Here is a 16,145-nt window from a genome sequence, read left to right as displayed (position 1 = left end):
GAAATGTTGTGTTCTTCTTGATTCGTTTTGGATGTTTGTGACAGTCTAAATCAGTATTTGTTATTGACTGCCTCACCACTGTCACCGCCGACTTCTTTGAAACGTGTAATGCGTTTGACTCTTGCACATATCTGATGTGTTTGTGAAGTAGCCTAGAGTAGTCAGTATTTGGCAAGACTGAAACTAGGCAAGGGAGTTTTACTTATATAGCGCATTTCATACACAAGGAAACTCGATGCGCTTCACACAAGCAAAGACAGAACAGTTAATAACATTCAAAAGCAAATGTGAGAAAACAAAAGTATCTTACAAAAATTACTAGAAGGTACATTGACAACATTTAACCATAAGTGTGAAAGTGATATTGTATTTTTTATTACGATACACAGCAGCCATATACATTCAGTTTACAATGAAAATATCATCAATAGTGTTGTTTTTTTTTCAGGCAATCTAAGAATGAATTCACATTTTGATATATTATCAAGATAGCAGTAAGGGGGCTTAATTTAACTCTTTTGCTGTACAATGGTCCAAGTAAAGAACAATATGTCATTACACAGGAGAGTAGAATGCAGTGGCTTTGTTTACATGGACAAAATGTCTTTAATCCGATCAGAGTTCGGATTAAAATTATGATCAGATGCACTGTTTTCATGGACACCAAAATTATTGATCCTATTAGGACTGGGCGTGTTCATGCATCACACTTTTGAATGGAACAACGTCTTTTGACATGCACAGATTGACCAAATATACCGGAAATAGTTGTAAGAAGAAGAATCCGTAGTGACTCACATGTCAACAAAACATCGCTCCGTCCATTTTTATTTGAAACGTTAGCGTTATTTCGCATATTTTTCCCGTTTTGTGCTTTTACGTTGAGTTAACACTTCCTAAATGGATCCAGTTCACTTTTACACCCGCCATGTCTTTCACACACTTGGCTTCTACTCGCTTCCGGGAATAACAGAAACATGTATACTGACGTCACAGACATGCACGGTAAAGATGGGTTGTGCCGAAATTTCGGAATAAGTGTTGTCATGCGCGCCGATCGGATTATCAAAAGACATAAACCACCCCTCTCATTTGGAATAAAATCTTGGAATGGACATAAGGTGGTGGCCAAGTGAGCCAGCAGTGACTCAGAGGAGATGTCTCAAATGGGCTTCTAACATAATGTCAACAGTCAAGTTTACACACGGTTTTAGACAGGCAGCCCCATATTTGTCTTTGACACAAACAAATAACAGAGTGTGAGCACCTCAGAGACTGTGCGTGTGTGTGCAAAATAAGTCCTCTGCGCTCTCGCTGGACAAAGTGAAGGCAGAGCTCCTGTGGAGGGCAGCTCATAAAAAAACTGAACTGATCTCAGATGCATGGTTACTGAGTGAGGATTTAGGTAAAGCAAAAACACTGCACTGGCTGACCTCAACAATCAATCAACAATCTAATAAGATTGGTGTTATTTTTAAAAAAAAAGAGGTCCTTAGTTAATTCCAGTTTAAAACCAATACTTTCTGGACTTTTTGTGTGGATTTAGTGTGATAGATAGAATAGTTATCTTTGGTCCTATTGGTGCAGAAGGAAGAAAAGCTGTCTTTCCAACGTCTTTGTGTTAGGGGGCTTTATGTGAGTCTGAGTGTTTGAACATCCAGCAGCGTGAGTCTGCTTACCAAGTGTTGCTTTCCCGGACAAAGCTAGCCATCCACAACTTGCAGTCAGTGAAACGCTAAAGGCGAAAAAAAAAAAGTGTGACAAGTAGCCAAAGGGACAAGGCCAAAACAGTTTTGGTATTTTGTCACCTTAAAACAACTATTGAAGTATTTTATGCATGTATTACAACATTTATATTTTCACTAAATTGTTTAAATTAAGTGGTTAGTAAGTAACGTCATCTTAACATCTTGAGGGAAATTCCAGTTAATTTTTTTTTTTTACCTTTTGCCAATAACACACATTAAAGGAGACGTTTTCAAGATTATGATTAATATAGGCATGATGATTAATAGGAAATATGAGTTAAGCAGCAAAATCCACCCGTTTTTAACCATCTCAGGGGGCGGCCATTTTGTCACTTCTGTCTGACTGAAAATGACATCACACACCCTTAGGGCTCAGAAAACGACCATAGAACATATTATTTTTAAAAATATGTTTGGGTTGACCTCTGCTTTAACTCATGATTACATATAACAACAAAGAAAAGTTTACATTTTTTGCGTACGTATGTTTGGAATTAACTGCAATTCACCAGAATGTTACTTCACAAATTACTTTTCCCTTCTGACCTCTTCCAAAAAAAGATCTTAAAGTTGTCCAAGTGTCCCCTTAAGTTAGGTGTCATCCTTGACAGCAAATTACAGTAAAAATATAAAATGACAGTCTGCATACAGTTCTTCTTAGGCAACATCAACTGTTCTCATCCGTCGCTTGAGTTGCTTTTTATCAAAATGTTTGGTTGACAGTTAGCTGTTCTTTTTTTTTTATTCGTTTGATTCAGCACATCATCATTGAACAAAATCATTTGGGACGACCAGACCCATTCTGATGAACTTGTGACGGTAATCCCACCGGACACGAAAGCAGTTGTGATTGATGTTGCAATTTATGATTGTATTGTTTATGATCATGAACCAATGGGATTATATAAAGTAATACAGTTTACAGACAGATTTAACTCATTTCACATTGAAGAATTCCGAAAGTACAGATCATATATTTATGATTAGGAAGTCTTCACTGTGGTCAGAATAGCTTTCCACTAAAATCTTTTTGGAAAATGTGGAGGATGTTGTCTTGGCAACACTGGCAGGCCACCATCTCTTAGAGTAAGCGTGTTACCGGTCTGAAGTACACTGAAGATATCAGGCACTAACTAGCTGGAAGGAAAAATATACTCAGTGCGGTTATGGTTTCTGTTGAAAAACGTACGTGTAGTTTTTATTTTAGTCTTATTAATTTATGTAATTCTGGAACTGCTTTCTACATTTGGGACTACAAGTGTGACAATATATAACCTTTATTGATTAATACTGTTAACCACTGACAGAGCACCTGTATGTGAAATAAATAAGACTGTGGGCAGTAAAAATATAAAACCCACAAAATTACACATTTCTACATAGTAATTTCCACGTGTGTTTTGCAGAAATGTGCACCCACAGCACACACACTCTAATTAGGAAGCTTTTTATCTATAGCAAACTGGCTGCAGCTCAAAATGGGCTGATTTGCTCCTGATTTAGTGTTAATGTTGAAAACTCAAATTGCGTATTGACGTACAGTATTTGACAGCCGATTGATCTTATTCTTGCACATGAAAAGAGCATGTTGCAACATCCAAGTCTTCGGCCGTCAAACTCTCTGATGTGATACTATCAGTGGCGTGCCGTCAGAGCCTTCAAAGCATTCTCTGCAGGCACAAACACTATCAGAAACACAGACCTACATTTACAACTTAAATGAAGTGGTAATAATTATTTCCAAAAGTATTTTGTCTTCATTTCATTGCCTGTCTCGGCTTCTAGTCATTTGGGGGTTACAGTATTTATTCTTTTTTTTTGTCCAATCAGACTTCGGCACTTTCACAGTAGTTATAGTGTGTAACCAAGTTAAGAATTACTTAATAGTTTCAAGTGAATGCAGATTCATAAATTCAGAGTTTAATAAATAAGAATTGTGTTTAACGTTAAAATATGTTGACTAGCAATAAGGTTATGAAGTTTCTCAATATTGGAAGGTTGTATGGAAATAGCAAATACGTTGTTGTATAATATTTTCTGTTGAAATGTATTTTGTTTAATAATGGCACATGAAAAAAACTAAAATATATATATATAGTTTGTATTGTAAATTATTTTATTTATTTTATTATGTAAATGAGCGAATCATATCCCTGGTCAGAGGACAGGAAGTGAGTTTGGGACGGAGGTTGCGAAGGAGGAGGAGATCGAGAAAAGAGAAAGAGAGACTACGACGGCCGATGAGTGGAGTAATGTGTAGAAGTGTACAGAAAGTGGACTTATATCACTGTTGGCGAAAGTGTTCAACCAGGACACTTTGGAAAACGTTGGCAAACGTTGATGGAGTTGGTCAGTTTGAGTGGACTACTCAACAGAAGATTCCGTTCGTGGAATTAGCCGCTAACACAGAGGCTAATCAGTGAGCAATGACTTAGCTACGCCGCTAGCGACAAGCTAACGCAACAAGTGAGGCCTGCGTGGAGTAATACGTTGCCGAGGACGACAAGGACCTGGCCGCAGCCGCACAGCGTTGTGGACTGGGAGGACTTGACTGACATCGTGTGTTGGACGTGGAATCTCATCTCTTGCTTTCCTCGTTCCTGCCGTTTGGACGACAGGAGTGAACCTGCTTAATTGAAAGGTACCCACGTTTATTTTTGCCGTCGGGTGAAGGAGCCATTTTGTTTTAGGCTACTACGTACACAAGCATCCATCTGTCCAGCAACTTTACGTGACACTGGGGTATGTGACTTTAGTGGTTGCCGGCTGTAGGGAAAATTGATTGTGCCATTACACTAATATTGTGTATGTGGACATTTTGGGGTAAATATTGGATCAGTTTATTTATTTGTGAAACAAAACAACTTGAGAGAACAATTTATTCAATATTTTATATACATATACATTTTCTATTTTTTATAATGAAATGTTCTATGTTTTTATATAAGTGCGTTTATTGCCTACATGAAAATTTGTGTTATATGTACTATTGATAATTTTGAAATACAATAATTTTATCAACGATATTAGTGTCCTCGTAGAGTAATAGCTTTAGTGTCATACTTGAGAAGTAAATGGCACATATTATCAATGGTTGTATAATTCAATTGCAATTCACTACGTTTTGATAAATCTTAAATAAATGCACATTCTATAATCATAGGGACTTTGTTAAAAATTGGCATATTCTTTATGGAAGTAAAGAACTTAGGTTAGCCACCTCTCATTATAGTTACACATGCTAGAGAGGCGCTACAAGTGGAGCAGTTAAGCCCGGTTCACACGGCACGAAAATCGGCACGATTTTACCCCCGAATCTCCCCTCCCGACCATCCTAGTTCGAGGCCGACACTCATAATGGCTCCAAAAATAATATCAGTAGGTAATCCTGCCGTGTGTGGTGTGCTCAGATTGATCTCAGACGCTCGGAAGGACGTCCGACCTCAAATTGGTGATATTCAACATGTTGGATTGTTGTGGCCCGACTTTGCACCATTTGTGGTGTGCTCCAAGGACAAACGAGCACGCAGTCGGTTGACAGTGACGTGCAACCAATCACAAAGCGAGATGACGGGGTGGCAAGGAAGCACAGTGGGAATCCCAAATCAAAACAGTCATGGCGCAACAGAGCCCAACGTCTTTTCTTTTTGTGCCACTTTTTTCCACTAAAAATAATTCACAGACTAGCGCCACTGTAAAGACACGGTCTGAGATCGCTGCTGCCTCTTAATCTGACATGTTTGTTTACCCCAAAATCTCGTTTAATCTTGAGGGGTTTTGCAGATTTTCCATCTGACATGACAATATCCGTGAATGAATCGGTCCGTCTGTGATGTGTTGATCTTGCGACATCGTACGTTCAAAACTGTTATATGCGTGAATTTTTCTCTCGTAACGTCTGGGGTCTCTCGGAGTTTGGAAGTCGTCCGACAATTTTAAAATCTTGCCGTGTGAACCAGGCCTTAGCATATACAGACAGGCAGGAGCCTCTACATGAGCATTTGTGGTGAGTACGGTGTGATTTATTTATTTAAGGTTTTTTATATTGATAAAAATTGAAGTATGAGGTGATGTATTGGAACATAAAGGTAACTTTGTTTTTTGCTTTAGCAACATCCTCATATACGTGAAATGCACTTCTTTCGCGCCACACATTGGTCTCTTTCATTTGTGGACCTATTTCGGATATGTATGCGAGAGGTGGGGTAGGTCCCTAAATACCCAATGAAGGCCCGGGTCCAGAACTCACCGCCCGCCACTGGATACTACACTTACCTGCAGGATGGATGTCCATGTGTAGTGAAGGCCCAAAGCGTTTGGAAGGGTTCAATTACTTATTAGATAACATACCAACTGGAGCAGGTCAAGGATCAAAGCCTTCCAAAAGCGAGACTAAACACTGCCTCCCCGAATCATGTCACTCTTTCCGTACATGTTGTGTGTAATGTATACAGAAGCAGATGCCTTAGTGCTAATGTAGTGTATACAGTATGCGTGTGAAGCTGCTGTGGGAGCTCTGTGAATACAAGCTTTACTGACTTTAGCTGTTTAGAGTCATTCGCTGGTCAAACTCCCACATGATTTATAGTGTCTGCCTGCAATACTATCACACTTGGTTGCAAACATAATATGGACAAGATGAACAATTAATAGATGGGAGTAGTGTTCTTCGCTTGTACGGATTGGGTTGTGTTTCGCAGAGAAAATGTTTGACATGTAGTCCTATTGTATTTGTAAATGTTAAAACTAAGACATTATTAGCGCATCAGTGATTCCCAACTAGTGTGCCGTTGCAATGTTTGCCTTGGCTCAACAACAACAAAGCTTGGGAAACAACATGTTAGAGCACTCATAAAAATAGTATGACTCACAAAAATTCAACATTTCAACCCCAGACAGGTTTGCATGAAATGCATCAGGTTTAGTGACGGACATCGTAATTTTATTATGGATTTTTTTTTTTTTTGTAATTACTGGGTATCATCATGCTTTATGATGGTGGCAATTATGACTGTTAATGGTTTTGTTGTTACTCTTTTTCATTGGATTTCTTTTGGCCTCGTGTTTTCCAAACATATTTTACTGTATTCATACTACGACGCTAAGTTCGTGATTGGCACTGTGTTCCAACTTTATAGATACATTTATTTTACGGCGGTTTGGCACAAGTGGAACACCTTCAAAAACGCTATCAATACTTTTCCATGAAATCGATGGTTTTGTTTTGTTCTAAATGCTGACGAAAACAGGTACAATATTGATTTGAGGTTCATGCTCGCTACAACAAATGATAGAATAGATATAGCATTTTCACTTTTTCACCATTTCTCTTCTTCCTTTTGAAGGGCATGGCTAAAGCAGGGGCCAGCCTTTCCCTCACTCTTGAACTTGATCCCAGTGACGTAGTTGGGTACCGGTTGCTTTACAGGACCTTTAGCCATGATGGGATTATTTATTTAATTTAATTGAGTAGAAACATAAGATTCAATAGGAATTCAGAAAAACACCCATACGTGTGTTTGTGTGTGGTGGTTTGCAAACGTTCCCTACATATACGGGCCCTCAGAAGCTCGGCTGGCACTATAAATACTGTGCGGCACTTTACATAAGAGTCGTTGTTGTTAATGTGGCACACTTTCCTCCTGTCCTGAAAACACACGTATACACGTACGTCTCAGTTGATTGAGGTTTTATTGGGAAAAAAACAATCATGCCTCATAATTGCGTGTTCTAGTATTAACATAATTGCTGTGTAATTATAAGAGCAGAATTGCAAAACCACCATGATTATAGGCGTTTAAACCGATAAAATCATAAAAGATGTGAAATTGTCCAACATTTTTTTTTTTTTTTTTTGCAATGCATTTGCAAAATTACAGACTCATCACATTGGAAAGATTCATGCATCTGGCAATCCACAAGAAACCTTTCTCTTCATTACTGTCACAAAGGGGCTATGCCGTGAAACTGGAGCCCGAGTCCGATTTAAAGGCTAAATGAACAAAAAAAAACACGTTTATAAATGAAGGAGCATGAGTAACTTGGATACAAACTAAGGATGCACACAATAGCGCTATATAATAAACTATAGAATAAATGTACTACCGAAAAAGACACGAAAAAAGTTTGATGTTATTAAACAAAAGTGCACGACAACAGAAACTAAAAGAAATGGACGGTGCCTTGTGAACTCACTAAAATGGAAGCCAAAAATACACAAAGAAAAAAACTCAAATGTACTTACTATTATCAGGAGGCACGGGAAACAGAAAACAGTAAGTGCACTGGAAAAGAAATCGTTAGCAAGGAGAACACACGGAAGATAGAGAGACGAGTCAAACAATACTGAGCACACGGAGGTCAGCAACGGAATAGTCTTGACATCAATAAACTGCCGAAACTGCCCCAGAAAGGCTCCCAAATGTGGCCAGCGACACGTGTGTCTCCAAGGCACCGCCCACCAAGCACTGAAACAGAAAAACACAACTGAAAACAAGAGACATGACAATCACCCTCGTACGATACTGCTGAAAGAAAATATCCCATTTTGGACAGCACAGCACGTGGCAGTGATAGGAGAAAATAGACCAAAAATGGTTAAAAAGAAAGAAAACATCAAAAGAAGAAGAGGGCTTGATGGAGCAGGCCTGAGGTGGGGAGCGATCAAACGCCTTCTTTATGAACACACATGCACACTGCATGTCACTCATATGTCAGATGACAGGCCAAATCCCTGCTGGAGATGAATTACCTCGCGCCATTCACATGGAGAATTTGGGGAATTTACCTTCTTGTCCCGGTTGGTGGACACACACTTCTTCCCTAGGGACATTTAACTCATGAAAATGGTTTTCCCACTTTTTGTGATGAAGCCTACAAACCACACCCCCGCTCTGTCCGTATCTGTTTTTATACTTAAAACTTACCCACTAAATTTGAACTAGAACTAGAAGTGTACCCGCAACACCCACAATTAAGGATTCAACTAATTCAATACTTTGCGATTCCTTGAGTCGTATTTCCTTATCAGACTTGTCTTGATTAAAGGACTCACCAGCCACTTAATGTGATAGATTGTCGCTCTCCTGTGAAAAACACTTATGTCCAATTTTGGAAAATGTTTTAATTTTCACATTAATGCGATGTCTGTGGCGCAGAAACAACATTCACGTAAAAATAAGAACATTTTTGAAAATGGACATAAGTGTTTTTCCACATGACAGCGACAATATGATACACCTACGGAACCTGATGAAATTCAAATCCCACATGATCAAAATTGTAACTAAAAAAGATATAATATATAGTTATAATAATACTTAATTGTGACCGGTCCTGTAAGAGTGGAATACATTTTAAATGTTTCATTAATTCTGTGTTTAGTTATGGAGGTAATGAAGTACTGCACTGCTCATACACAACAGCACCCCATTGTGTTTTCCAATGTATATGGAATTGTACTTTATTTGTATGATTAGATTGTGAATGTGTGCCTCAAGTAATAGCCTGAAAGCTTTTGAAGGCGAAACTACCTCTGTTTCAATTTGTCCAGTTCTGTCAATTTAAGTAAGTTACTGCAACTGCAACTTTTACACGGGTCCTACAGATTTTTGAATGTTCTCGTCTTCCCGACTAGCGAAGTTCTGACGATTACAACCTTCGGTGAGCGTTACTGTACACAGCAGATTAAAAAAAAAAAAAAATCTAAATGTATTGTGAAAATGATGACATTCATTTTCTGAGAAATGTTCTACTCTTCTTAGCTAGCTAAGGTCTGCTGTCCCGCAGACAAAGACAAAGACTTTTGTTGCCATTATTCCCAACTTTTTCATTGACATGTCTTCAACTGAGTGGTTTTGTCACATCATTTGTCCCATTTAACCGCCGGTCCCATAATCTTAAAGCAACAATATGTCACAGATCTGCCTCCTTTTGAAGTTCATACCTCATATTTGTACAGCGTAGAATCATTAGCAGGTGCTGTTAAGACTGTCGGCCTATAATGCTACACAATGGAAGTTGTGGCTCAAGGCCAAATGTGTGTGCGTGTTCACCTATGCACGCGTGTGTGAGTATGATACCGTGAAGCCTGTGATATAACTAAGATCAAGCTCAACACAATGATGCTTTGTGTGCGGGTGTCAGACAAGAATGTGCCTGTAAAAGGATGTGCCAGATGCCCTTCAGTGTTACCTGATTTTGCTCTGTCTTTGCTTCTTCTTTTCTGTAAATTGTCCTGTGACAATCTCCTCTTGAGTAGTTCTATTTGCTAAAGTCCTCTCTCATTCCATATTCCTCACCGTCACACTGCAAAGAGCCATTCACACAGTCATATTACAATATTATTATGGGGTAATGGGACCTGAAGGGAGGTCAAAGTGTTACTTTGGAGTACGGCGTTCCAATTTCACACCTTATGCAGTGGTATGAAACGGAGGTGGTGGTGGGGGGCATTACACTGTGTGAAGTGGAATCTACTGTCAATAAGATCATTGCGAGAGTCAAGTAACAAGTGGCTAATTACTAAATGAGGAAGTGAACAGGCTTGTACTCGTGCTGAACTGCCAATACATTCGCTGCACTATTAGTGTTTTAGCTGTGATTTTTAACAAGCTTAGAATTTTGTCTTTAGTCACATTTTTCTAACCACAAGGAGCTTCATCGCGGAGGGGATATGGAGAGGGACAAGAACGATAAAATAAAGTGGAACAAGAGAGAGAACTAAAGGTGACGGGATTTGAACCACTCCATTTTTGAGGTGGGCGTTTTACTAAATGTTGCTGGTCCGTCATTCGTCATCTGTGAGCAGAAAGGGTAACCATCGGTCATTCATCAGTCCGTCATTTTTCGTGACGGACTGAATTGTCCATTTGTCCGTCAGTGGGTAAAAAAAACAAAAAAACAACCACGGTTAACAGTAGCCACGACCGCTTGAAGCCAAATCAAGAAGCTGTCAGTGTCGCAGTGCCATTTTCGGATGATGGCGAGCTTCACGACAACCCCGGTTGTGTTCAAAGTTGGACATTGAAAAATCCAGCGCGCCAGAGCTCCAGCGAGGAGGCCGACTCTACAGCCGAGTGTGGCCGTATTCAACGTGTCATTTTCGGATGAGTGGTGTAGGCATACCCCGTGGATGGCCTTGGTGAAAGAAAAGTAAGTTAAGATAACGCTTATTGGTTAAAATGCCTCTCGGAACTCATTGTGCTTGCATATCCTGGTGACTAAAGGAAACATACAAGACATGACAGAAACTGCACGTAAGATGCTCATTCCTTCATTCTCTTTCATAGAAAGGCCAGTTTGTGATGTTTTCACAGGTTGAAGTGGGACTAAGTAGAGATGTCCAAGAAGTGATTAACAAGATAATACGGCCTCCAGATATTATCCTACATATAAGGGAGACAGGTTTTCCTAACAATGTCGCACATGGACCCAAAAGATGAAGAGTATTACAGCACGGAGGGACTTCCCACCTGTAACATAAAGCAGAGAAGATGATGTGAAAATAGTAACTAATCACAGAGGAGTACAGCTACAAAAGCAAGGGAATACACGACAGCATGTATGAACGAGACTCTCTGGTTGCATACAATACTCCTGTTTACCTGAGATTCCCCCAAGCCTTTGATGGAAGAACTTGATCTGGGTCTGACAGACACAAGTCTCAGCAAGCTAGTCATGAAGTAAGGCTGCCACGCAAGATCGGAGGTTACAACAGAAGGCCAGACAATTTCTAGAAAAGCCAGCGATCCCGACTTTAGTGATGTCAATGACGATTACCAGAGGTGGACGTATTCCGTCAGTACTGATGGAAGGTCTGTCAGTCTGTCACTGACAATTGACAAATGATGGGGGGAAAAAAAAACCCAACAAAAAAAACGACGGACTACGTACTGTACTGATGGAGGTGGGTTTTCAACTGTCACTAATCGGGTACCAACGGACCTCAAAATCCACTGACGGACGCCTGTATAAAATGACTTATGGGTCTAATCAGTTCTGCTGTTTTGGACAAATAGTTGGATATCAGAAGGGCCCGCCCACCATTAAAATGGTGATATCAAACAAACAAATGTTTTTGTTTGAGATATATATATATTGTGCCATTATGTAAACCCATTTACCCATATTTCTAATAATAGGTGTACCAATCCGTATTAACAGAATCCAGTATAATCGAATAGTGAACTACACTTAACAGCATTTATTGATATGGTAATCAGTAGTGGATATGGAAGTGTATTGCCTGTAGTTTCCATTATATATAATACTATTTCATTGTTATAGAATTAGCGGAAAATTGGAAAGTATTGTAATATCTTGTTGATGGAATGGAGATAAAAGGGGTAGGAATATAAAAGTATACATGTACTTTTTCTTACTTCTTTTCGAACATGTAATGTATGTATGCCTTTTTGTATGCACTTAAATGACACTTTTTTTTTTTCTTATTTTATTTTTATTCATTATTTTTCTTATATGTTTGAAATAAAGTGAAAAAAAAAATGCGAAAGTGTGTCTGTGAGTGACCCGTTGTTGCTGTTACTGTGACATAACAGTGCGTCTAATTTATGTAATAATCATCCGCACACAGAGTATCTCCGTCCACGATTAGACCGAAACGCTGGCAGAAAATATGTATCTTCCAAGCCACGGCCCGACTACACTGACTGAAACAGTCTTACAGCCGAAATCAAAGCAGAGCTTGATTGAGTTGCGTTGGATGAACAGATGAATGTTAGCTAACAGTGTTAGCATTAGCTAACAGTGCTGGAGTCAGAAACCTTCAAAGGCAATGTTGGCAGGGATACTCTAGTAAATTACTTGAGTTGAATTGAGTATTGAATTACTGTCAATATTTGGCTGTTCATTCAGATCACCTTGGATTATAGGGAACATTCTAAAAGTCTCACAGCAATTCTATCCAACAACTTAACCTGTGGCACATTTCCTGACCCCATCATGACCTATATTCCTGGTTTGTTTTTAAGATGGCAGTTTTTGCAGGGGGAAAGGGAAACTGGAGGTACACATGAATGAGTAGCTTTGCCACACATGCGTGCAGGTGCGTTCACACATCGATTTTATGGTCACCGTGACGTTTACTTACCAGTGTGTGTGTGTGGGTGATTTCAGTTCACCTCCATATTTTCGTAGCTGGGTTCCAACATGGACGTCATCTCGAATTAAACAGAAGAGCGAGATGAGGTCAGCACATTCAATGTTAAGGGAGTGAGAGTGTAATGTCAGCGTTTCAGAGGACAAACGGCAAATCATTTTAAAGCCGTGGCGCAAAGTATGAGTTGGACACTTTCTGGCTGCCTATGGCATTTCTTTTCGCACATATTTTAGGTCTTTAAGAGAATAGGAGCCGATGTACTGTGAAATGCATGTAAAAAGTCTAAACCACACTAAAAGTGTGGAATACCACACGATACTGAACAACTTGACGCTACATGAGAAAGTAGCATCAAATCCTTTTTAAATGTTTCAAAAACCCATACAGTAAAGTATTTAAAGGTTGTATTTTGTGTTTAAAACAACCTCTCAGTTTAATAGTTGGAGCTTTCATGTTACTGCGGGGTGGTTAAAAACAACTACTGTGCTGTGAATAATTTATGGTGCGAGTACAGATGCAGTACGGTACTTTTTGGAATGGTTGATTAAACCCTGCCGCCCCCATGTGGTTTTAAAGGAGAACAACATTTTATTGAACAGTCACACTCTTCACAGGGTGGTGTGGTTAACTAATCTAGTCTAACTAGTCTAATTTATATTGTTAAAAAACACATTTACTTACATAAAAAGTTACAAGATAATAGATATTTGAATGGTATACGAATTATTTTAGTGGTATGTATGATGTAAATTTCTATATAGGCTTCAGCTCTTTCCACAAGCTTCTGGACTCACCTAGAAATCGGACCTATCGTAACTTAACTTATTGGACATGAAAGTTCTTTCAAAGTGTAGTTTGGTTTCTATACAAAAATCCACATAATACCACGAATACTACAGGGAATTGTCTCACCATTGCTTTTGACAGACACCAAGTCCATTACTTTGTCTATTGATGATATTCTGGCCTTTCCTTTCACTTTAGAAGATAGGCTAGTTGGTGCAGTGATGAAGGGGGAGCCAGTGCACCAGATGGAGTCAGACTATGAATAATAAATCATTGTTCTCAAGCCGACAGGTTCAGTATGCATTAGGGTCAAGGGTTGAATTGGATTGACCCAAACTAGAAGTATATAGACAAATGAGTAAATTCATGGTGCAGTTCTGAAATTGATGTCATTTTCAGAGCTGGGCATTTTACTACAAATTGAGCGTCCGTTATTCGTCATCCGTCTGCAGCGTGGGTACCCTTCCGTCGTTCGCCTTTTATTCCGGTGATGTGTGCCGATGCACACTCAGACTGACTGCGAGCCCAACGTCCCCCAACCTGGCTCCCCCTCTCTATGACGTCACCCGCTACTCAAAGGCCCCGCCCTCACATGCACAAAGAACAGATATTACAGTATACTTTCGACAGGGTCCGCCTCTACTTTTAAACGGTCACCCGTCTGCGATTCAGACTAAATTTTCACTCCTTTTTTTTTTTTTAATGCCAGAAATATTATTGTGTCAAATCTAGCAATGCAGTTTTGAAGCTTCTGAATGTTGTAAGGACTGATTTGAAGTCAGTCGCAAGAGGGAGTCATATCACATCGCGAGAGGTGGTTAAAGTAGTCAATAATTGTACTCAAGTAAGAGTACTGTTACTTTAGAATCAATGGCACTAGTAAAAGCAAAAGGCAGCCATCAGGAATGAGGAATTTTAAATTGAATTCAGCTTTTCACCCTCAAATTGAGCTGGCCAACTTGGTCAGAATATAAACAAACATGATATTCAACCACTATAGCTAGTTTTTTTGTTCAGGAATGCAAGTACATAATATTTTGACATTTTAACCAAGAAATAATTATGTGACATTTTCTTCTTAAACATGAAATGATAATTAATTATCAATACGCATATTACAGGATTTTAGTATTAAAAATATATATTTCTAAGAGCTTCTACAGACTGGTAATTGAAGCATTACACGTAAAGCATTTAGCTAATTATCTACGTTGACTTGTAGCAACTTTGATGAAAGGTTGTTGTGATGTTTCATCATTTGACATCACAACTATTGCTGGCATCACAGCTGTATGATGTGTTGATAGTCTGTGGTTGGTACTGTGCCAAGTCCAAACGTTTGCAAGTTTGTGTATTTGGAGCACCATACTCCATTTAAGCATACTGTACAATAATGTTACATCTCCTAATCCTCACACTTCTGGTCAGTCAAAGTATGTCAATTCCTGTATTGAAAAGGTAATATATAATTCCTTACGTCATTGTTAAAACGTGAAGGCACTTTGTTAGACTATTTTTAATAGGTTGTTGCGTTGCCGTTTCTGGCCATGACCAATCTAATGGAATTTGAATGGAAACGGCAACATGAATTTCTGCGTGAGTTTTAGTTGGCTGTTGTTTTGTGGAAGCTGCAATATTAAGAAACATCTCTCATTATCATGCAATACATCTCGGGAACAAAGACAACTACATTTAAAAAAATAATTAAATACATAAATAAATAAAATATGTCCCAGACAGTGTACCAGTCGGTTAGTTGTTGCCAAGTTGTGAGAGTCGGATTTTGTTTGGTCAAATCAACAGAATGTTTTCCAACTATTGTTATATTTTTTTCCCCCCCAGAACTGACAACCGTATGGAAAAAATTGAGTTCCATTACTCCAGCAACCTTCAGCCGTATGTTAGATACACAGATGGTAAGCCAGTCCCAAAAAAGGTTGCAAAAAGGTCACCCAGAGATGATCCCTTATCATTTGGTATTCCTCCTTAAAACGATCCTTTGTGTTTGCCATTAAGCAGAAATTTCTACTATGTTCTTTTTTTTATTGCAGATTACGGCGAGAAGCCCCTGCCTGACTCACTAGATGCTTATTACCCAAATCTGGAGAATGAATATAATTGAAGATAAAACTCATTACCAGCCTTGCAATTTTGCACGTTTTTTCTTGCTTGGTTCGGGGGTTTAGGTCAGGGGATGTCGACGATCTCTGTAAACTGTGGGCCTTGTGAAGCCCTTTCATACTCAAATAATAAATAAATACATAAATGAATAAATTGTGATTGAGGGCTGCAAACATTTCGATATGCAGGCTTGCGTTTGTCTGCAAAATTACCAAAACCTGGTCTTACTCGCCTTCGCACAGATTTACGCCGGTCGCGAAAATAGCTACATTAGCTATTCAGTAACTTCCAGGCACCGTCTGTGTTGACTAGTGTGAGAATTATTAGTGCAATGTGAAATGGAATGAATGGGATTGTTTGCACATTATGTA

General features: G+C 39.0%; 1 long non-coding RNA gene across 1 annotated transcript; it reads left to right on the top strand.

Moving 5' to 3' along the window:
- The first annotated feature begins 3,929 nt into the window (after nucleotides 1-3,929).
- Nucleotides 3,930-15,794, top strand: LOC147149707 (uncharacterized). Its single transcript, XR_015086047.1, has 3 exons — nucleotides 3,930-4,490; nucleotides 15,496-15,569; nucleotides 15,705-15,794. It is a non-coding gene; the product is annotated as an uncharacterized LOC147149707 (long non-coding RNA).
- Nucleotides 15,795-16,145: the final 351 nt, after the last annotated feature.

The sequence above is a fragment of the Filicampus tigris genome, chromosome 3 (assembly GCF_054856515.1).
Source record: "Filicampus tigris isolate MCC_2025a chromosome 3, RoL_Ftig_1.0, whole genome shotgun sequence".
Lineage (NCBI taxonomy): Eukaryota > Metazoa > Chordata > Actinopteri > Syngnathiformes > Syngnathidae > Filicampus > Filicampus tigris.
This window is presented reverse-complemented; position numbering and strand designations above follow the sequence as displayed.